Source organism: Doryrhamphus excisus, chromosome 12 (assembly GCF_030265055.1).
Source record: "Doryrhamphus excisus isolate RoL2022-K1 chromosome 12, RoL_Dexc_1.0, whole genome shotgun sequence".
NCBI classification, from domain to species: Eukaryota; Metazoa; Chordata; class Actinopteri; order Syngnathiformes; family Syngnathidae; genus Doryrhamphus; species Doryrhamphus excisus.
Window position 1 is genome coordinate 4,762,654 of NC_080477.1, and position 25,106 is coordinate 4,787,759.

At 38.9% G+C, this 25,106-nt stretch overlaps 1 protein-coding gene across 1 annotated transcript in view; it reads right to left on the minus strand.

Moving 5' to 3' along the window:
* Window positions 1-25,106, minus strand: part of LOC131139798 (leucine-rich repeat-containing protein 4C-like) — a 58,737-nt gene that overhangs the window by 31,689 nt on the left and 1,942 nt on the right. The window lies entirely within an intron of this gene.

Genomic DNA, 25,106 nt, shown 5'->3' on the forward strand with positions numbered 1-25,106 from the left:
AGCGTGACCATGGAATACATTAAAACAGACCATTTGTGCAGGAACCACAAAACCATAAAAGCCAAAGAAATACAGCGGAATAGGTGCAGATCCTCCAATTTCGTTGTACATCTTGTATAATGACAATAAAGGCCATTCCATTCCATCCTGGAAGAACTATAAAGCTTTGTGTGCTGGTCATCATGTGTAGCCGCTCTATAGGAGTCCACAGTTCAATACAAAGAGCTGGAAAATATAGTATAGCATAGTAGGGCCCCTTTAAAAACAAGGAAACAAGCTATGTCATTTAAGCAATGTTCATTCTGCAATTAGTCCCATGCAATTGACACGCTGTGCAACCCCTGACAGGCTGAATCCGAATGTGAAAGAAAAAAGCAGTGCCTGGTCCACACAGGTTTCTTGTTGTGTTAAATGACTTTGGTAAGTACTCATATCATAGAGGGAGACGGAAATTCCACTGATGTTCATGCAGAAGGAAGAGAAATCAGCAGCAATTACGCTTTCATTTCATGTATGAAAATTATAATATCACAAGCCCCCACTGTCATCAAAACAGCAGTGACAGAACTTGCAGTCTCAGTTTGGGTTGCCAAATGCAAGTCTTGAGAAACAACTGTGAATGTACTCAGCCAATCCAAATAAAGATCCAATATCAGAAGAGAGAAATGCTACAGAATGCTGATTCATACCTTTTTAACTGAGGCTGACATTTCCATACAGTGGCTGCAAATTGCATATATCGTATATCACCTTAGATTAGGTGTTGGCATTGGATAGAGTTGAAAGGGATACACCTTGCATCTGTCAGCAAATTCTGCTTCAATATATTATGCAACTTGCAAGCGCTCAAATAAGGTTTCTGATTGCCACTTCTATTTGGTTACGCTGAGGTTGTTACTCTGAATGAGACACTGACGTGTAGACTGCTTTTTCTTATTACCTTCAACCAGAGGAGGTCATTCTCAGAGTAAGCAATAACTGAAAGAAGACTAGTGGAGTATTACAGTGTCACTCACATTATTAGGTGCACTTTAGACAGTTACATACATACTGTACTTGTATAATATATACTAGCATATCGATTATCCATTTAATAAACAACTATTTTTTATCCTCTGATTTCAGCCTCTAAAATGTGAATATTTTTCTTTATTTCCTTAGTCCTCTATGAAACCAGACCTACTTTGTTCTTATTGTTGCTCGTTGGATTGATTGAACCAACACTGCAATATTGTTCCAGACAGCAGAGACCACATTATACACATTACACAGTATATGCAGTGAAATACATTCAATGTACTATATAGTTGACACTGGCTTCATTCAAGTAAAATGACGACAATCAGCTTTCCTCTTCACCACGTTGTGTGTTGTCTTCAAAATAAGACAGTTTTATCTAAAGGTGTGTGTGTGTTTAGGCCAGTGAAAAAACTTGTTGTATATTCATTCGTTCATTCATTTTCTACCGCTTATCCTCACCAGTGTTGCGTACTGGAGCCTATCCCAGCTGTCTTCGGGCGAGAGGCGGGGTACACCCTGGACTGGTCGCCAGCCAATCACAGGACACATATAGACAAACAACCATTCACACTCACATTCATACCTATGGACAATTTGGAGTGGCCAATTAACCTAGCATGTTTTTGGAATGTGGGAGGAAACCGGAGTACCCGGAGAAAACTTACGCATGCACGGGGAGAATGTACAAACTCCACACAAAGATGGCCGCGGGTGGGATTATACTCAGGTCTTCTTGCTGTAAGGTCTGCGCGCTAACCACTAGACCACTGTGCAGCCCAACTTGTTCAAGAAAAAAACTGCATCTCAGCTTTGTGAGGCACAGTAAACTCATATTAGTCTGACCTTTGGCCTTTGCTCTTCATTCCTATTTTCTTCTGTTGGGTTAGTTTGCTTTTTTTCTTCTTAAATAATCTTCATAAATATTTTCATAATGTTATATAACTTTATACTCATAATATTGTAACTGTTTTCCCAACCTTATTTTCCAAAAATTACAACTTTGTTCTGTTTTTTGTTTCTCCTATAACAACTTATAAAATGTAATCAGGAAAAAGAAACAACTTCTTCTTTAATAATTCACCTCAATGTTACAAAAATGATATTATTTTTCCTTTTAATATTCCAACTTTATTTCAAGTTTGTGACTTTATTCTTTTAATATTTTTGCTTACTTCTTTCCCTTTTGACTTTTCCCATCAGGGGTCGCCACAGCAACTCACTCTCCTCCATCCAACCCTGTCTTCTGCATCCGTCTCTCTCACACCAACTACCCTCATATCCTCCTTCACGACATCCATAAACCTCCTCTTTGGTCTTCCTCTACGCCTCCTACCTGGCAGCATCCTTCTACCAATATATTCACTATCTCTCCTCTGGACATGTCCCAACCATCTCAGTCTGGCCTCTCTGACTTTATCTCCAAGGCCTCTAACATGTAATGTCCCTCTGATGTACTCGTTCCTGATCCTATCTATCCTGGTCACTCCCAAATGTGAATAATATATTTGCTCATAATTTTTGAGCTGTACGGTGGTCTAGTGGTTAGCACGCAGGCCTCACAGCTAGGAGACTCGAGTTCAATTCCACCCTCGGACATCTCTGTGTGGAGTTTCCTCCCACATTCCAAAAACATGCTAGGTTAATTGGCCACTCCAAATTGTCCATAGGTATGAATGTGAGTGTGAATGGTTGTTTGTCTATATGTGCCCTGTGATTGGCTGGCGACCAGTCCAAGGGTGTACCCCGCCTCTCACCCGAGGACAATTGGGATAGGCTCCAGCACCCCCCGCAACCCTTGTGAGGATAAGCGGTAAGAAATTCTAAGCGTTCTGTCCTGTCAGTCCAGGGTGCAAAGATTTGGAACAGTCTTCCTTCATCAGTGAGGGACAGTCCAAGTCCCTCAATAGGGGTTGGAGCAATAGAAGTTGCATTTGCCAAATGCTTGATGGACTCTGAGTGATGTGAGGATCTGCAATATGTATGTCTCTTTTTCTTTTTATACTTTTTAATGTGTTTAGTCTGCATAGTGTCTTGTATGTATACCTTACCATCAAACTGCCAGGAGGTCTGCAGATGGAAATTAGCCTAAAGCTATAATCTGGCATATTTACATTTCTAAAAATGTTCATTAATATGTGCTGTTCCCTCTTTAAATCATTCATTCGTTCATTCATTTTCTACCGCTTTTTCCTCACGAGGGTCGCGGGGGTGCTGGAGTCTATCCCAGCTGTCTTTGGGCGAGAGGCGGGGTACACCCTGGACTGGTCGCCAGCCAATCACAGGGCACATATAGACAAACAACCATTCACACTCACATTCATACCTATGGACAATTTGGAGTCACCAATTAACCTAGCATGTTTTTGGAATGTGGGAGGAAACCGGAGTACCCAGAGAAAATCCACGCATGCACGGGGAGAACATGCAAACTCCACACAGAGATGGCCGAGGGTGGAATTGAACCCTGGTCTCCTAGCTGTGGGGTCTGCGTGCTAACCACTCGACCGCCGTGCCGCCCGCTCTTTAAATCAATCAATCAATAAATAAATCAACAAATAAATAAATGAATTAATATTTTTGCTTTATTCTCAAATCATTCCAAATGTTTTTTTTTCAACTCTTTTTTTTTTTGTTCAACTCTACTTGTAAATTTTCTCCTTGTAATTGTGATTTTATTCCTATAATATTTAGATTTAATACGGGCCACAACCTAATTTTCCGAAAATGAGTTTTGTCATTTTGTTGTTTAGTTTTAGTTTAGATATAAACTACACAAAACCGCAACTAACCAACCACAATCCAACCTGCTGGAACAAAAACCCTGGTTAATTTAATATTACACCCCAGGAATAGTCACTCAGCCAGACACAGCGTTCTGGCACTTATTCTAGAACTTGTGATGCATATTACAGGATTTGTCTTATTTTGCCCCAACTGTGTTTATTTTGGAAATGCATCCAATGGCATCACATCAGAAGCATCATGTGTTCATTCATTTCAGTACATAACATTACATTAAGGGAAGAGCTGCTCACTATTTCATCATCATTATTGATTGATATCGGTATCAGTCATGGTAAAACGGCCGTGTTTTGCTTTCCTTGCCATATATAAAAAATGTGTGCATTTTAAACATGAAACGTATGACGATTTTAGCCTGTGGCATGAATAACAACAACTGCTCTTCAGATCGTGTCCACTGTGATTTAAATATTGCCTCATGTCACAGATCTCCTGATGAATTACAGTATGTTCTATTCATTATATGTGTTATTTATGACTGCCAGTGGTACTACAAATGTGTTGTCTTTGGAACAAGCTGTAACAATCAATCATTGGACAAGGTTAATACAATTTCCAAAATAGTGGCAGTAGCTAAGAGCGTGACACGTGAGCGTGGTGGTCGTGTCAACTCCCACTATGGACCAAAATATGGAAATGGGGAGTGGTCGCTGGAGTGGTGGCAGTTAGCTTCCTGAGCACTGCTTGAGGTGCTTGTTCATGTTCATTAAGTTGCATGTTCAATTTGAAAGATTGCTAACAGTTTGCGTACCCCCCCAAGGGACTCATTAAAGGTGGTTGTATTGTTCACTAAACCTGTTCTTATCAGATGCATATTTTATTTGGAGCAACATTCAAAACTGATTTCAGACCTTCAGGTCAGGAGTTAATTACAAAATAAATCGACTGAGTTTGTCAGATGTAAATGTTTACATGTTTACTTTCATTGAACATTTAATGATTGGTTCTAGCGCTATCTCTAGGTTGATACAGTATTTGACACTGGGACACAGTCAGTATATGTATTTAGTAAATTATGGAGGGTCAAACAAAAAAAAATAGTTGATACATTTGTAAAATAGTTGACTATTCAACGTTTCTATTTGAGGGAGTCTGATTCGAATATCAACCACGGCGGCGATGGGGGTACAGTATTGTGTAGTCCTGAGCTGCTGTTCAGGGCGTGGGCTATAGCTGGCAGTGTCATTCCGCATGCCTGGATAGAGCAAGCTTTAGGAAATAAGTCTGTAGAAGGAGAGAACTAGAGTTGTTGACTGCTGTTCAAGCAGTGTTTTAGCATCTGTCTGCAAGACCCCTTTTTTAATAAAAGGCTGACTTTTCTACAGACGTAGTCTCATTCAGTCATCATTACAGTATGAAAATATCATGTGATTAAGACTGTAAGGCAAGGCAAGCTTATTTATAGAGCACCATTCGTACACAAGGCAATTAATGCATATACGTAGTGCCTTACAGAAAAGAAGGGTAAAATCGCTTCATTCATAAAAACATGGAATCATACAAAAAAATCACAAAAATTCAACAAATCATTTCATAAAACAAAGCAAAACAAACAAAAATAAAAATAAAAATGAAGAGTGCAGATAAAATAATTTCAGTTGCCATATGCACAGTTTCAGCATGGATTTGAACATTGCCAAAGCTTGAGGATTGTTGTACATCTTCTGGAAGACTGTTCCAGATTTTGGCAGCATAAAACTGAAACACAGACTTACCATGTTTAGTCCCGACTCTAATATGTCAGAGATGTACTTTGGTGCAAGACCATGAAAAGACACAAGCAGGCTAATCTCTCTGCAACAGGAAGCCAGTGCAAAGACCTGAGTACTGGACTGATATGCTCATAATATCTGGTTCTAGTCAGGACTTGAGCAGCAGCATTCCGGATGCACTGCATCCAATCTGCAATCTGGCTTAGACAGATTTTTCCCAATCAATTCTGGCAACGTTATTTATGTGATAAAAATCTGATGATGTTATTGAATTAATATGGATTTTAAAAGTTCAGATCAGAGTCCATTATAACCCCTAGATTTTTAACTTGATGATGAGGTTTTAGAAAAGAGTCTCAACGTGACTGATGCGTTCTTGTTTTTTCTGTGGGCCAAAGATAATGTCAGTCTTGTCTGGGTTGAAATGGAGAAAGTTGTTTCGCATCTGTGCACTGATCTGATGCAGTCATGTCATTTGCATAGTTGTGGTAGGACGCATTGCAGCTGCGTACAAGCTGGCCTAAAGAGAGGATGTACATGTACAGATTGAACAATAGCGGCCCCATGATTGACCCCTGGGGAACCCCACAGGTCATAGCCATTTCATCTGAAACACAGTTACCAATTCTTACCAAGTACTTCCTGTCTTCTAAATAGGACTTGGATCATTCAAGAGCAGCTGTTAACTGTAGCAAACAGTACACGAGGGTTGTTACTCCAGTTGGTAACGATTCCGTAAAAATAACTCTCCCTTGTTCTACGCAATATTTGGTTGAAAGATCATAGTGTTTTTTCGCAAAGCTCAAAATGTACTATTCTGACTGTATGGGAGTGCCCAAGCATACATTTTTTATATAGAATATCTTTGTCCATGCTATAAGTACCCTATTTGAATGCAAATTTAGCCTAATTTGTGTTAATAAAGAATTGGAAATGACATGTGTGTTTAACAGAAGACCTAAACTTACCACACATTAATAAAATAATTAAAAAATATTAAATATTAATAATATTAATATTAAATTAATAAAAAATATCGTGACAACCAACAACACTTAATTTAAAACAGGTACGGCTGTTACGCCAATTTCATTTAATATGCCAACTGTGGATTTTAATCCTAGAAATGCTGCTAACTAGGTCCTATTTTATGTGCACATGTCCTCTTTGCATTGTCACCAAATGTGCATCTGGATGCTTTAGATTTTGGATGGGCATGTGCCCATTTCTGGTTGATAGCATGATGCCATACAATGTTTGCAGAAATGTACACATAATGTATCACCATTTCTTCAGAACAGCATTAAGCTGATCTTTATCCAAAATAGAGAAGGGGTACATTAGTATTTCAGAAATCCCATCTTTACTTGAAAATAGGTTTATTTTTTGTAGAGATTGTTGAGCCAGTGTGTGAAGTACAAGATTATGTGAAAGAAGTCACAGGTCAGTCCAAAATACACAGCAAAAAGTACTTTTTCATGCTCTCCAAGATCAGAGGTTTAAAACATCATTTAAAGAAAAAAACAAGTTTGGCATTAAGAAAGTAAGACTGATGCACAGAAATGTCAATCATTCGATGAACAGCCGTCTCGACAAAACATTGGTCTCAAGCTAATGCTTATTGATTAGCTCGAGCAAGGAGAAAATGAAGCCTGGCATGCTCGCTGGAAAGGATTAACTCTGTGAAAAACAAACCACTGCAGTACAACGACTCAAACCATAATGGCTACAGGGTGGCTGACTCAATGCCTGCGTTCATTTTACTTTCCTGTCATACTGACGTTGAGTCCTGAGCATTTTGGGGTATATTTTTTTTTATGCTGTTTTTTTTGTTTTGTACATTTTCTGGGTAGTCGCAGTTCTTGATTAAGTCGGCTGTAGATGAGAACTATATAAGTTGTGAGTTGTGTCATATTTGGTCAAGAGGAAGTGTGATTTTGCAGATCTATTAGGGGATTAACGTTAGAACAGATGAGACCCACTGCAGTGTAAAACACTTTTATCATCTAATGGGCAAAATGGGCTATAAATCCACACCATTACAGTGATTGACCAACTGCACTGCAGACTCAAAGTACTGTAGACGTGCCTTTGCTGAATTTAAATGAGGTGACTATTAATTTGATTGTTAGCTGAAATCCAAATTAATTTGCATGCGCGACCGTAATTCATTATATTTTTTGAAAGTATAGTTAATTTACGGGCTCTCTGTTGACCTCATTTACACATGATCACAGCAGTCGGAATGGCTTGCATGTACATGTGGATAAGTGGACTAGTCTTGCAGTGCTCAAACAAAAAAGTCAGCTTCAGGGCTCACAAGATGGCCGTAGACCTCCCCTCAATTTCAGGTTATAAATGTGCTATCTGCTGAGAAATAAAGAGCATTTTAAAAAACAGGGCTCAGTGTGATTGGACATACTTGTTATGTCTCTCTGCCCTGACATCTTATGAGAAAGACTATCAGAATGAAGGAAAAAAACAGGTCAGTTCTCCTGTGCCCATTTTCCATTGCACCATACCTCCACGGCTCAACGCGGCTCTGCTTGTCATAGTTTCAAGCAGTTGTTCACTTTAAAACCGTACGTCTGCAGGGAAACTGTGAAGCCTGTGCAGCAATGAATGCAAGAGTTCGAACTCGATATGCTAAGAAATGAATAATCATGAAAGACAACAGATAAACCAGCAGCAATGTACTTCAGGCTGACCAGGTACACTCCAAGAATGCTGTTCTCATGTAAAACAAACTGCGTCCATTTGTAGACTGCAGCTTTTGTTTCTTGAAAAACAAAAACAGCAACATTGAAAAAATCTGGAGTAATTTTATAAGAATAAAGTTGTAATTTTGTCATAATATTATGCGGAAAAATTGTATTTTACAAGAATAAAAACAGCTATTTTGTTTTAAAATTGTAATATGAGAAACAAACAAGACCACAAATAAAATTGCATTTTTTTTGTTGCTAAATTAATTATGGGAAAAAAGTAATAATTAAAAGAACAAAATGCACAAAAAGAAAGTTGAAATAGTTGGAAAATTGAAGAAAACAAAAGCAGAAATGAAAAAAAAAACAGCTGTACTGTTTAGTGCTGTCAAAAACAGCACGTAAACGGCTATAACTCAGTTCTCAGTTATTTCCGCCCCAAGGGACAGAAATGTTTTCATATAAAATACTAAATACACTGATACTATCTATTAATTACTTTACAGGCTGAACTTGAAACTGAAACCAGCAAAATGCTACAAAACGGAGAGCATACAAGCGTATTGAAAAGTCAAATTGCATGTTGAGTACTATATATGTGTACACATTGGAAGGTCTGCACTGGACAAGGAAAAAGAGCTGCATACATAATATGCTTTCACCTATATCTCAAAGCTGAGATGCAGTTTTGTTTTTCTTGAAATACATACCACATGTATCACGTCTTAGCATATCTACATGTGTTGCTTTATAAAATATCAAACTGGCCGAGCACCCTTTCATTTTCAGTATGCGGGTGGAAAAAGTGTGGACAGTTGATACAGTTTTTAGTTGAAAATGGTCTTCACTGAGGGATTTCAGGAAAAGGCTTATGGCAAACCAGAGAAGGATTTGAAGTGAATTGATCATATCTCTGAATAGCCCATTTCAAAATGAATCATAATAAATTCAAATCAGTTCAAATAAGTCGTAGTGGACGAGGCAAACAATGTATTTTTTGTCAACGGTGGATCCCCTCACATTCATGATTCAGCCACAGAAAACACATTTAATTGACCATAAATTAGTATTGAATGATAAATATGTAATACAGGTAAAGTGGACAGCATACATTTATCACTGTTAGAAAGCCCATACGTTTTACATGTTTGTCTTTAAGCTTCACTGATTATGCTTTTTCATCAAGCGATTGTATCTTTCACTTTGTCCGGCAGTCCTTGAACGCATCGTAGTTGTCTTCTCTACCATAATTGTCTTGTGACTGACCAATTGCAATTGAAAAGAGAAAGGGAGGGATCTGCAGCTCTATCTAATTTAATAATTTAATACATTTAATGGCACTTTTATTGCAAATGTTGATCTGAAATCGGAGGAGAATGTCAGCGTCAAGTGAGCATGAGGGTTGTGTCAAATATTTTAAATTTTTTATGGACGTTCTTGCCTGAAAACGGCTGGGATAGGCTCAGCATGCGACCCTTGTGAGGATAAGCGGTATAAAAAATGGATGGATGGATGGATGGATGGACGGATGGATGGATGCATAGATGGATGGTTCAGTTACTGGCGTTTTTTCACCCTTCTCTGGTCATCACAGAACGTAACACCTGTGAAAAGCAGGGATCTAGTGTATACACCAACAGTTCAATAAAGTATTCATTCTGAATTTCCTGTTAAAGCTGCCTTTGCAAGTCTATGGAAGGGCAAAATGCTAAACTATTTGGTCAGAAAAAGGATAAAAGCTCCTTTAACAAGAATTGGCTCTCGCATCTCACACAGCACTGCTCGTGGACAGAAACATGCGGAAAGTCAAAATTCCATGGGAAATAAGACAGTACAATCAATACAATTCAATACAAATGTTCAATATAATACAATTGATCTGATTTCCAAAGAGATGTCAGAATCAAGGTTGGAGATGCAGACATACGTATTTAAAGGATGTAGGAGAATAGAGTTCAAAGAAAAAAGCCGTAACGTGCCCCGACGTATTTCGCATACAGCCTTGCTCACAGTGGTGTTTTGAACGTCTAATTTGTTCATGAATATTACAACGTGCACCATTTGGCTCATGAATATGAAATAGACAGAACGACAGGCTCTCGCCGTAATCAACAGTCGACACACACAGTCCGTCATCAGCTCTGCTCTGCCGCAGCATTTTCTCTGCTTCATTTAGCCAATCACAGATAGCCTTAGCAGAATGTTGGTGTTGGAACAAACCGTCCATGAAGAACGTGTGAATACAACAATTTCTGTCACCTAAGATATTTCAGTGCATCACGGGCAGTCTCACTCGCCTGCTGTCTAGTTTTTTTTTGTGCATCTTAACAGCACATGAATCCATAAAAAACACGCACATTTTACTGTTTGCCAACCATAATTCTCTGTATTTTCCTGAAGAGGAATAAAAAAATCGAACTGGAATGTTTATCACTAGACAAACGGTGCACAACACTGAAACACGGAGCCGCCACACAAGGTTGTGTTCCAACATATGCGTATGACTTCATAATGATACATTATAATAGTTTACATGAGCACGACCTAACCGCTCATGCCTGTTTTATGTTATCATTTGTCATATTTGGGCCTGTATAGCTCCATTAGTGTCAAACTTAACACATTTTGTTTTGCTCCCAAACACCCCCGACAGTTGTCAATTTGGTGGATTTATTTTCAAACCAGTCTACTAATTACTCATGAATAAATTAAACCTGCATTTGTTACCTGACAAAAATGTTGAGAAGCTATGGAAATGAATTAAACAGTAACAATACACCAAAGGTAAGGTAATGTTATGCATACATATATTGCTTTCAACAAAAATATGCATAATTACCTTCACACACATATATAAATAGAATCTATATAAATAGCGAGAGAGAGAAATATATGCGATCATGTCACTGCAGATGCTGCTCATCATGGTGGCTGGCGTACTCAAATTGGCTTCCACTTACAAAGTGCACTTACAAACTGAAAGCTAAATTTATGTCCTTGGTCAAAGTGACTCATATTGGATACATTCATATTGATAATGCTGTACAAATAGTAGCATGGATTGTTTTATGAACGTATTTAGTATCACTAACAACATGTATAATTATTTCATTGTAATATTTAGTCTGCTGCTCAGAATGCACTGTAATGATCTTTTATAAGTCTTCCTCCGAAAGTTATTTTGACAACAAACAAGAAATGTCACCATTTTTGTCAGTGTTATATTTTAAAGCATATCAAGGTTCCACTTAGTTTATCCTCTCGAGAAAGAGTTTGTATAGTTTTCTTACAAAGTGCTGATTTATCTGATATATCTGGCTGGTTTGTGACATACGTGATGTAAAGTAGGGTCTCCACATCATGTCTTTTGGTACACTTGTCCTTTAAAAGATGTACATACTTTGATGCAACTTTTAACAAGTGTCGTCTTCTTACAAACGACCTGATCTACCTTTTTTTGTCTGTCTCCACGGGCTAACCCCAGCTCACGTTCCCTGTTACTGACTGAACAATCCAACGCTTGGTGAATTGTGCTTCGCAATGATAGGAAGAGTCAACATCCAAGGATGAAAAAGCGATGCCGCCACAAGCCAGGTATTCCTGTGGTAACTTTACTACTGAGTATATATATTTATATATACAACTATATAGATAACTGGAGAGAAATGTCCAAGAAGCAAAAGAAAGACAATCAGTCATGGCTGACAAAAGGACTTAAAATGCTCGTAAGAAGAAGAATACATTATACAGGAAATGTGTTAGTCAGCAAAATAAAGAAGCAGAAAAGCATATTAGACAAAATAACATTAGAGCAACCTAGGTCATTTTCAACAGTATTATTAGGGACAGTAATAAGAAAACTACCCTCATTTTTCATGGTTAGAAATACCAATTCTGATGATATGAATGAGGTAGTTGAAAACTTTAACAACCACTTTGTAAATATTTGTCCAAAACTGAAAGAAGGGATGCCAACATTCTGGGAGGATGGCGGAAAGGCGTGAAATCACAGAAAAGACTGATAATTCCATGTTCTTACTGATGTGGCAAAAAAACAAAATCATTGATATTGGAATTGAAATGGAAAAAAATTAAAAAAAAAGTAATCAATGGGATTGTAGAAGCGCTCACATATAATTTCAGAATGAAAAATTTGCCAACAATAGGGAAACAGCAAAAGTAGTTCCAATTCTTAAAAATTGAGATTTTCCAAACTACCAACCAGTTTCCTTATTGCCAAAATGTTCTAAAATAATCAAGAAGCTACTCAATGGTAGGTTGGAAAAATAACTTAAGAATGAATTACTAGCAAAAAATCAGTACGGATACAGAGCTAACATTTCAAACCTCATGGCACTGATTGAACTTGCAAAGGACTTTATGGAGGTGACGAAAGCTTCAATCACTATAACCTAATAACAAAATAACACAATTAGAAAGGTAAGTAATCTACATCAAAGACTACAGACTACATCAAAGGTCTAAAGCTACATTGCTATGTGCAATATGCATAACAATATGTGACATCAGCAAATGTAAATATTACATGTGGAGTACCCCAGGGCTCAATACTGGGACCAAAACTGTTCAACTTGTATATCAATGACATCTGTAAAGTTACAAAATATTTAAAGTTGGTATTATTTGCGTATGATACTAGGATACTACTCCTTTTTGTTCTGGAGGAAGCACACAAGATTTGGAAGGATGCAGAACCGAGGCAGCACTTTTAGAGTGGGAGGAACTTTCGATGTAAGCATGCTGCATCGAGGCTACAGACACGTGTGACATGTGTGACATGCGTGCATACCGCTGCAAATGAGCGTACAACGCACCGACCGCCTACCCCCAACACGCAAAAATCTGCGTAAGGGCAGACCTTCGCCAAGCGCCACCCCCCCCAATATTGTGATTCACACTTTTTCAAGTGCTCTGACTATATTTTTTGGCGTTATATACACAATTGTGCTGCTATCTCACAATTCCCTTTTTTATTTCACATTTTGTAATGAAATAACATGTTTGAGACTCTTGGTTTGCAATGTGATGAACATTATATAATCAGAACAAAATATGTTTTCTTTTGGAACAATTACTGTTATAATTTCCTTTTTTTTAATGTAGGCTGAGGCACAGTGGTGATGTGGCTTTACTGCGGTTATCTACTGCTCACATTGGGTACAGTTTAACTGCATAGCAACACAGTAAACTAGCAAACAATAAAGAAACAGAGACATATTTTTGGCAGTAATTTTAGTCCAAATCGGAATCTTAGAAGTTTCCCCTGTCCTGTACCCTCTTCAAGTGGTAACTAGCTTAGTCAACCAGAGTTAGTGTTATTAACAGGCCCGTAATTATGATGATTTTCATTACCAAGATGTGAATGAGATAAAGATCAGGGAACTCCCACTCAGTTTGCATCCTTATTCCCTGCTTGGATAATTAAAGTCCAAACAGCAGGTGTTATTTAGATGGGCTTTCAAAATTCAACTTCAGTGGGGCATCCACGGAGCCATTAGAGTGAAATGTGCAATGTTTACTGAGTGTAACAAATGTTAGCAATGTGAGAAATAATTAAGGCTGAGGGTTTTACCACTGGCATTTGAAACGTATAAATAAATCCATAAAAAGTGTGCATGACATGCATTCCACATTGTTACATAGAGAATGACACAGCATTGAATAATGGGTTAAACAGTTAAAGCAATCACACACTGAAGCGTTTGGCCACCACCATGGTATCTATCCCTGTATAAGCATAAAAACATCAACATTTTTTAGCATTGAAAGACAAAACCTGAACCTGATTCGGTTACATTTTGATGAATTGCAATGGAGTACAGTCAGGGAAAGGCCTTCTCTGCTGGCCTAACCATTGCTGGCAGCACTGTAGTACACTTCAAATTGAAATTGTAGTATTTGTTCCATTAAATTCATTTAATTTATACTGATTTGGTAGCGTGTTTCTTGGCTGCAGTGCTTCCTGTAGTGCATGTATATGTTATTTTTTTTTTGTTTGTTTTTTTTGCAGATTTCACCTCCTGTGTGTTGTCATATCAATGTCATCTGCCCCAGGCCTTCAGAATCACGAGTGCTGCCCCGTCACATACACACTATTAGCAATGAGGGTGTTTTTTTTTTTAGCCAATCAGACTCAAGATTCAACTCTCAGGGCCAGCTTGCAGGCCTCTAGTCCCGATTGGTTGAGCACTAATGTAAGTCAAATGTATCAGCGACTATGTACTTGGAGATATGATATGATATATGATACTGATATGATTATTGATAAAGTAGCTGGTATCGCGGCAATCTTACTTCATGCGTTGTGATTTTACCTCACTCCAAATGCCGGTATAAAGCGCCGCTAACACAGACAACCCTGATTCAAAATCCTGCATAATCGCACGTAGTGTATTTATTACAGTAAATCTCGGATATATCGGAAATTCGCTCACAACGGACAGATAAAAAAGAACCGATTTTTCTGTAATGCATTTCCAATAAAAATTCATTGCATATATCGGATTTTTTATAACGGATTTCGCCTATTTCGGACAAAATCTCCAGTCCCGTTCCAATGCATTTCCATTAAATTTCCCTCGCATATATCGGATGGCCGCATCGTGGCGCTCCGATTCGCCGAATCGTGACAGGCCGCTATACGACGTCATTTGCCCAGTCCAGGTACATTGGAAACATAGTCAAGGAAGTGCCTTTTTATAACGGATAAAATCCGATTTACGCATATACCAGATATAAATCCGATATATGCGTAAAACGGACATTTTCCGGTATACGCATATAACGGATTTCGCTTATATGGGACAAAACCAGTGGGAATAATTGAATCCGATATATCCAAGGTTTACTGTATTAAATTATGTCCGCCCCACTAAAGGCCCAGGTACCAAATGCCCCAGCAGCCACTCATTTGTGGGAGCTTTACCTCGCTATGCAGTGACACAGTACGGACGTTGGAGAAGGGGAACATATGCAAATGCTTACGATGGTTGCAGGGATGCAGTGGGATGCTTAGAGGATCATTTTTGGATGGGGCTGTAGTTCAAACCTCGAACAAAAACATGTCGTGGCATACAAAGAGAGAGTGGCCTTGATTCCCAACACTGGTGGGCTCTCATCACCCACCAACCAAAGTAAAGGCACTGCCTTTACCAAACCAAAACCAAAGTCCAGATTCATTCCAAGGCAGATACTGTATTTTTCTTTTTCATAGCTTTCCTTAAAATACCAATACTGACAATTTTGGGAAGCGTTGTATTAATCCTGTCATAATCCGTATTTCAATGAGCTGAAATGGTCTACTTATTTAAAATGTACAATCCATCCAGAGTTTGACAACTGTCTCTATTCCCACAACGTGTTCAAACTGACAAATACATATCAAAACAAAAGAAAATTAAAATAAGCACACTCCTTAAGGACAATATCTGCAAAGCATACACAGCCTAGAAAATGTCACAGCAAAAAAAAGAATACTTTGCGCTACTATTGATGATACAAGGCAAAATGAATTGGATCACAGAAGGTCTTTCTTCGTGTTTCCCCTGAATTTAAGTGACAAAACCCTCTTGTGGCGAACAAGGCGGTTCACCAATAATGTATTAGTACATGGCAACAAGGGAACAGGATGTTCTTACAGTCTTGTTCAGTCACAGAAAACAGTAGTAGGAAGAAAGCTGTTGTCATAAACGGGAGGAAATGTAGCAAATGCGGCGGCGCCGAGCCACAGACGATTGAGTCAATCTTGTCAGCCATATAAGAGGCCCCGTTTTGGTTTAGTAGTGTTTGACTAGGGGCTAGTTACTGATGCTCCAATTCTGCCTGTATTCTCGCAGCGACTATTCGTGCAAAGCATTGATATCGTAGTTCATATCATTTTTGCATTTTTGTAATTTAGCTGCTCCCTTAATTGCATTGTGTTGCTACATGAATGTCAAGGAATAAAATACTCTTATTAATGACCCCTCTGTTTAAGTGAGAGATGAAATGCATGTTGTCTTATGATAACTGGAATTTCGGCTAGAGGGATGCCAAAAAGAAGCGGGGGGGGCGCGCATTTAACATGAGAAAAAAAACGAGCCTCATCATGACAGTCATCACTTCAGCTATTATCCCAAATTCTCCAAGGGAATATCTCAGTAAGGCAGAGTAAATTCGAGCCTGATAAGCAGACAATGAGATTTGCCGGGGCTTTGAGGAAAAGCCCTTCCAAGGACTCGTTTTCACCTCAACTGGGTTCAAACTTGACACATCAAATGAAAAGAAATAGGCTGACTTTGCTGGCGGTTGGCCTCATGAAGTTTGAAGTGACGCTCTGGTCAAATAGTTAGTTGCTGGCTTATTATATCACGTTTGTTGTTCCTTCTGTGGCTTATTTGTGTAAAGTTTTGATACACTTTTCCATATAAAGAGAGAGTCTCTAATTAGCACTTCCAGCCAAACCACAGAGTTAAACAACAACGTTCTGACATCAGGCTCTTTTTTTATTATTCTTATTTTGTATTCTTTATTTGCCTGTGGGGGTTGATATGGTTGATCAGACCAAGACTGAGCCCACTGATTAAAGATGACTCAACTTCAACCCGCATACATCTTCTTCTGACTAATTCCCATCTGAACTGGGATACTTATCAGTTTAAAATCAACAGGCAAATAAATGATTGTATACTGTACAGTGCAAGTGGTCCTTATGTTACGGCATTTCGTGGTTTCAAATGCCCTCCCAAAAATGAATTAAATACGTAATTTTCCTCCACACACACTCGATTTGCCTGGAAGCTAATAATTCAGTATTTTCTGTGACATTTTTGTTTTTATTGAAAATCAATGCACAATTTCAATGCCGCCCCCGATTGATGGAAATTCCATCCATCCATTTTTTTAACTTATCCGAGTGCGGATCAGAGGAGCAGCAGTCTCAGTAAGGAAGTCCAAACTCGTGAGACAAAATTCCTGTACAGTGTCTTATGTCTGACCTGGGTCCTTCTCCCAGCTGGGCATACCCGGGGAATCTCACCAGGAAGGAATCTGGACGAGATGCCCGAGTCACCGTAACTGGCGCCTCTAGATTTGAAAGAGCCTCGGCTCAGTCACAAATTACTGAGCTACTTACCCTATCAGCACCTTGCCCAGACTGGGGACGCAGGAGCTTCACCCTGGATCCAGGCCCAGGGGAGGGGCTCACACGTACAGCTCAAGTTGTGTTTTTCATAATATTTATTCACAAACATTTTCAACTTTGGTAAATCTAATATCATTTTGTTTTTTGCTCATAGTATTTCATCTTGTAAAATATACTTTCTTTAAAGGGGACCTATTATGCTTTTTCCATTTGACCTATAAATGTATCTAGAATGTTGTATACACGTGTGAAACGATGCCTACGTTTCAGATAATGAGGTTTGCGTATTTGGAAGTGATCCCTGAAAGAAGTTTGAGATGGCTCAAAACGTTAGGTTTCAAATGGCGTCATAAAACTGCCCCTTGATGATGTCACTCCTTATATGGGCATGGCTGTAAGCCAGATGTAAGCCACATTCGGCTACCGATGCTGTAGAAAACACTAAAATGCTAAAGCTACTTACCATTGAGAGACTTCTTGAAGTAACCTTTTTTTTTTTTGAGAAACTTTGGACTGTCCAGTCTCTACTTCTGGATCAGATTCAGAATCCAACACATATGGCTTTATATTAAAAGCAAACATTTAAAAAGGGTGAAGATTCTGGAATAACTCTAAAGCTCTGTGGTGGTTGTTGTGTGTAGCTGCTCTATACGAGTCCACAACTGAAAAATGAGCATAATAGGTTCCCTTTATGCTACTAAAATTGTTTTTTTTACTCGTAATTTGATAATATCTGGTCATTAGATTTCATTTTTAAACCATATTGGCTTCATTATTGGAAACAATCTTTTTTTTGCATACATACATTTTTTGCCGTTGATTTTTTTTTTCAGTTTTCTTGTCAAATGACATTTTTAGAATGTGTAAAAAAAGGCCCTGTGTTAAAGGATCTGCGACTATAAAAGCGACAGCAACTAAGCAGTGCAGTGGTCTTAATATTTGCTGAAAGATCAGAATCAATATCGCAGTGAGCCTTATGTTGATTGAGGAGAAAGCAAAAAGATTGTTGTATTTGTTCTCCTGCCTTTTGAACGTCCTCCCACAGGGATAAAGGTCATGAATTGTTCTCTGTTTTTGTTACGCTTTCTTTTCATTCTTGTATTTAATTTTCATTGTACATGTCCTTCATGTGTTCCGTGATGGTGTGAATGATTAGGAGTTGATTTAGGTACAATTTAAGATCCGACTTCTATGACAGAACCCGTGTGCAACTGGAGGGCCACTTGTACTTTGTACTGAACACTCAGTACCTTCCAGTTTGTATTGGCTCATTTCACCTCTCTGTTGTGTAAATGCCTGGTTAATTACTTCTACCTGTTTAAAATTTTCACCTCTCAGCTGGGCAGTCCTCGTCTGCCCCGCCATGTTCCCTTTCATTCCCCGGCCAATCGGCACCCCGCCTGCCGTCATTTTCAGCCACCTGCCTCTTGTTGTGCTCTACCATTTATTTCTGTGCTTTGTTGCTTCCTCTGTCACATCTTCTGTTTGCCTTGGGTCGGTATCATGCAGAGGGATTTGCAGATTAGTGGGGTAACTTTGGGTTCAGTCTGGGATTGCAGTGTCATGCAGGTGGGTCACTCTTCAGCTTTGCTTATCACTCCGGCAACTTATGAGGCATACTCAGTATACTCCTGAGACTAAATGTACAGACAACTCTCTTGGAACATTCCTCAGGGTTTGTTCTCAGCAGACTTAAGCGGGTAAGAAGTAACACACTGACATTTGGATGTACTGTATGTGCGTACTGCTTGGGGAAAAAAAAATCAGGTTACCGAATTTGATGAAAGTCCATCCTCATTAGGTTGTAAGTTAAATTGTGTTACATTCTTGTGGGAATATATCTTCAAGGGCAGTGTGGATAAAAACGTTGACCGAAACCTGTAGCCTATGTTGCTTTAATGAATTGTTCTTTTAAGATTGATTTAAGCCCAAAACAGTATGATAATATGAACCAAAAAGAAATAGTCTGTGGTTTGTCATGTCAGAACAGACACAAACATGCCAATCACTGTTTTGCACATTAAAAGCTGATGTGTATGAATATCTTGTTTTGACTAAAAGGCAAAGATAATAGAGGTCGAGATTGGGAAGACTTGGGTTCGGATCTCCGCTTGGGCATCTCTGTTTCGGAAGTTGTGCATAATTTAGAGACGAGAAAGAGAATGGTGACAATTGAGCGAGTACAGTAATCCCTCGTTTGTCGCAATTACCGTATTTTCCAGTCACACTTTTTTTCCATAGGTTGGCTGTTCCTGCGATTCCAGAGCGACTTATAAATGAAAAAACTGTTTATGTTACATAAACACTGGACTCCTTTTCTCTTGATGTTTATTTTTTGTGCGGCTGAATAACCATTGTTAGCATATCTTACACCTATTCAGCATGTTCTCTATTCTTTTATTGTTAGAACTTGCCTTCGTAGATGACATAATGTCTGTTTTGGTCAAGTAATTTGTAAAATAAACAAACCTGCAAAAAATGCAACTTATAGTCCAGTGCGACTTATGTATGTTTTTTTCTACCTAATTATGCATTTTTGGCCTTGTGCGACTTATAGTCCGGAGCGACTTATAGTCCAGAAAATATGGTAATTGCTTCCAAACCCGTCCGTGATAAGCGAATTTCCACAAAGTAGAATTGCTCATTTGTAAAATGTAATACTTTGTAGTTGTAGCATTGATAATCTGCCTCGTGTGGGTTAATGCCGCATCAGTGACCCATGTCATTATGATGATGATGATGATGATTATTATTATTATTATTATTGTTGTTGTTATTATTATTATTATTTTGGCTGTTGTGAGATAATGCAAATCTGCAATACAAGTGTGTTGTTCTGGCAATCAATCCCTTGTGTGTTTCATCAAACTTCTACTACATGCCTTACTTGCCATATTTTTGTTCATTTGGCCGTTGGTTTCCTTGAAAATGTGCTTTTGTAGTTATTTCCTTTATAATTCACACATGATATCTGATGGTAATACATTATAATATATAAGATAGTATATTTTTGAAAAGGGCGCACCACTGTGGTTAGCGCGCAGGCCACTCAGCCTAGGGTTCGATTCCCCGCACAGGCATCTCTGTGTGGAGTTTCCTCCCACATTCCAAAAACATGCTATGTTAGTTGGTGACTCCAAATTGTCCATAGGTATGAATGTGAGTGTGAATGGTTGTTTGTCTATATGTGCCCTCTGATTGGCTGGTGACCAAGAGAGCTGGGTTCGACTCCAGCATGAAGATAAGCAGTATACAAAATGAATGAATGAATATTTTTGAAAATGCGTGACAGAGTGAAGCCACGAAATCTCAAGCAAATGTTGACCTCACATCTAATTCCGAACGTCATCATGAAAGTAACAGTAACATCCACTATGTTTATTTTCCCTGAAACTGGCTGTGGGTATACAACATGTTTGGTCTAGTCAAAGCAGATTCTCCATAAAGGTTGATATTTTACAATATGTGGTTCACATCTATGCTCCTGAAAACAGTGTCAGGATGCTTATAATTAGTTGACTGTGGCCTTATTGCCAAAATGTATATATGCAGCGTTCTCTATATAAAGCATTAACAGAAAGTGTCTGGTTGCTGAATAGGCACAACTGTGCAGTGTACCTAAAAGCCTGAGCGTAGTCTTCCGATCAGAGGAGCTTAGTGCTGGTGAGAAGAAAAAAGACTGAGAGGGCTACAGTCAAAGCAGCAAATGTGTCATGGTGACATTAACAGTGTCACTCTACATAAAACACTGGTTTGTAAACGAACAGTCAAGGCAACAGTCTTTTTTTTTAGTCGTCACCACATTACCATGAGATGATTTCGAAATGCACACTTGTGAATGACATAGAGCGGGATTCACTGAATAATCCCCTTTCTGGTGCACAAAGGCATAACTTAATATGCAACAGTGAATACTGTAAGTCTCTCCAGACTGGCTTATATTGGACGTTTTTTCCTCTCTTCCAGGCAGTCCAAGTCATCCAAATTGGAGTGTCTGTTCACTTGACACAAACACATGTTGTGTGGAGGCACTTGTGGAAAGGTGATGGGAACTATCTATCAAAGAGGAGCTGGCTGCAAGTCAGCCTAATCTCGAACTGCGTCCCACTCACTTATCTATGTCACCCAGACGCATATTGTACATATTCATACACAAGCACATACAGTCCTTCTTTATTACTTAAGATAAAACAAGCCTGGGGGGACTGGGATGTTTTTTTCCACTTTCCACTCGGACAGAGCTGCAGACATAAATTATCGTCACTCCCATCCCCAATCCTCAAATCACAGACAAAATGGAATGCAGAAGGCCAAGCTGACAATATCAACTGATGAAACAATACAATGTGCCATATCATGCATAGCCCACAAAATGCTGACTCCTCCATCAATTGCCACATGCAGCAAGGTTATTAGGAAATTAATTTTTGCTTGTTGACAGGTTGATATTTAGACCTGTTGAAGAAAAGCATATTTCAGCCCAATTGTGCATGTTTTTATTAATATGAGTACCGTTTTTTTCAGCCACTTCATTCTTCAAATTCCACAACTTCACTTTTTCATAGTTTTTCAAAAGTACTTAAGTACATACTTAAGCAAATGTTATGTATGTTTCACCTCAAGCATTTTCAAGCATAAACATTTCTAAATAAACTAAAATACAAGGCATTTACAAGACGCATTCAAAGACATAGCATGTACAGTATAGTATACTACACTGGCCACTAGGTGTCAGTAATGTTACTGTAATGTTTGATGAGACACCCAATCACCGGAATTGAACAACAAGCTTTTATTGAATGTTTGAATTATTGCACAACAAGCAAAATAACACGGCCTACGTTGGCGTTTGTAACCCACAACGAGCTAAATCTCAACTCTGCCACCCAATGAGCCCACAGACACTTGTCATATTTATGTCTTAGATGCTTATTTTATCTTATTATGTCTACTATTTTGATACTTGAGAAATGAGGGGGAACATTTTTTTGGATACAGGAATGTATTATTACAGATTGAATCAGCAAAGAAAGAAAACCATAATGGCTTCCCTTGTCTGTTTGTCATCCTGCATGAATCAGGAAGTCGCCTGCTTAACCAAGAGATGGTTAAGGCAGAGTAACCGTGTTAACTGTTTATATTCTCTTGACTACCACTCTAGCTGTAGTCTTCTCTACATGAAAAGTACCGCTAATACAAAGTATAATGATGGCTTTTAGTCGGTGTATAGTATAAGGCCTTTCTTAAAAAATAATTGGGCTTGACAACTCTTGAAAATGTTATTTATTTGTGTAATGCTGTCTTATTTTTTCAAAATCTATCCAACCATCAATGCTGAACAGACAACTCAAACTGCCGAGATGTCCGTTATCGAGGCTTTTTTTTGTTTGTTTGTTTACCAGTCATTAGAACCGGGGAAAACACGTATTTTTTTTCCAAGACAGGTACTGGAGGTCTGAAATTGCTCAGTGATTAGCACCCCACAATGCCGCCATGCTTAATGTTGTGTACAAAAAGTCTGGGCGCGGCCAGCTCTCTCATTATTTTGACTCCTGCGGTTCGAACAAGAAATCTATGGCTTCAATAAAAGGCGGCATGTTGTGGTGCATTTTGCGCCTTCCGCTGGTATTTGCAATGCGGAACCTATTTGATGACCAAATGACGTGACATGAGTGTGGTACAATGAAAGAGAAAAATGGTCGACAGACAGAATCACTTGGGGATATATAATTGGTGCTTTACCGTGCCTTACTTATGTCTAAGGTTTAAGATGACAGATTGTCGCCGAGAAGTTGGAACACAATATTGGATGATGTCGCATCCAGCTACCATTAAGATGTAGTTCGCTGCATTTCGACGCAGCAGGTTGCACAAGAACAAAACCTGGGTAAGAGAAAACCTTGACTACTTAGATGAGTCATTGTTCACCATGGCGAACCAGTCGCAGACGACGTGCATGCTTGGATAGATGCATTTTTGCCCAGGACCTTATTTCCCATGGTGAAAGCTTCTGTCAAAGCTGATCTCGTGAGTGGTTCTGGCATGCTTTGCAGCTATTTGGTCCCTTAGCAGGTAGGCAAATGCCAAAACTGCAATGGCTGTCTATGTGATCACATTTCTTCTGCTGTGGTGACAAACACAAATTCAAGGAAAAAAATGACAGTTCCCAGAGTGGTTTCATACACAATCACCCTGGCCGTGACAGTAGTGACACTTCTTTTCTCTGCAGAACATACACTTGTCATTGGGTGTGCACATACATTCACTGACGGAACTTTTACGTACCGGTGGACAGTCTAATGGGATCCAATGCAAAGATAAATAATGGCACCGTAGAAGGCAGCCCTCAACCAAAGCCGAGCTTTACAAAACTATACAGTTAGAGGCAATGATTACAGCTTAGTGAACATCTCATGGATGAACCCAGCGAGTGTATTTTGTCTTTTTGTGATGGCACCACAGAAGGAGAGCAGTGATGTCAAAGTGGGAACCTAAGTGACCAGTTTTTGTCAGAAAAGCTTTACAGAATCTGCAACATGAAGTACAATGGAATGTGTTATGGCAAAGTGAGCAGTGTGTTTACAAGCTATGCATCCTGCCTCTGCACGCCGTTGTTACTGTTGTCTTAACCGACAGCGGAGAATGTGAAAAGGTTACTCAAAGCAACAGCCGTATGGGTAATAAAGGTGTTATGATGTTGGCGGTTTGACTTGTTTAGGCAATTAAACAATGGGTTATAATTGATCCCAAATACCAAAGCCCCATTTGCTCCTGATGCTAGCGCTAACAGTGTCAAAGTGCTACACAAGTCAAACTCCATTTACCATTAGAGATGCAGTATATATCTACATAATATTATGATATTAGATATTACCTGTACTGCATCAAGCAACTGAGGTCTCAAATAGGGGTGCCCATGGCTTATTGTAATTATATATTATTAGATATTAAACTCATTTACTTTTTCACCTGTTGTTGCGATGTTTGGTGTCCGTACTACATTTTTAGTAAATGTATATTTTATAGTCCCAGTGAGTCTAGAAGTCCAATGTTCTTTTTTTTTTTGAGTAATTAGCGCCATATTTCTTTAAACGTGAGTCATCTTATTCTGTTGCTGCTCCATTGTGACATGCACAACTCACTATTGCCCCCTGTGGACTGGAGGAAGTACCGCATGAATTAGCACTTCTTTAGCCAGATTGAATGGTTTCATAATTGGGTGCCCAAATGAAAAGCGTTGGCAGGCCGCCTACTGAGCACCACTGTTGTGGATTAAAAAGAGCTTGAATTGAAATTTGAACAAATGAGCCAACAAGTTGAACATAAAAATAGCATTTCTATTATGACAAAGCTCGAGAGTATTTTCTACAAAAATGAACGTACTACAATATGTAAAGAAATCCATAATCATACATAAGACTAATAACAATATCTCCCAAAACCTAAGCATGCTGGCGTCAGACCACTGGAGCTCACACAATGGAACCGATGCCATGTTGTGGTCAGACACTGAATTCCCACCAATAGACTGCCTAACTTTTTCATAGTTGCCTCACAGTTGAAGCAAGATAATAAACTCCCGGTTGCCCCTTATGCTGTGTCATCAGTGTAAATGATCTTTATTTCCCCTCCATGGCAGCATCATCGGGTGAATGTTAATGGGAATGTCTGAATGAGGCTACCCAGCAAAAAGCTCTTTGAGTACCTTGAAGGTAGAAACGGTTT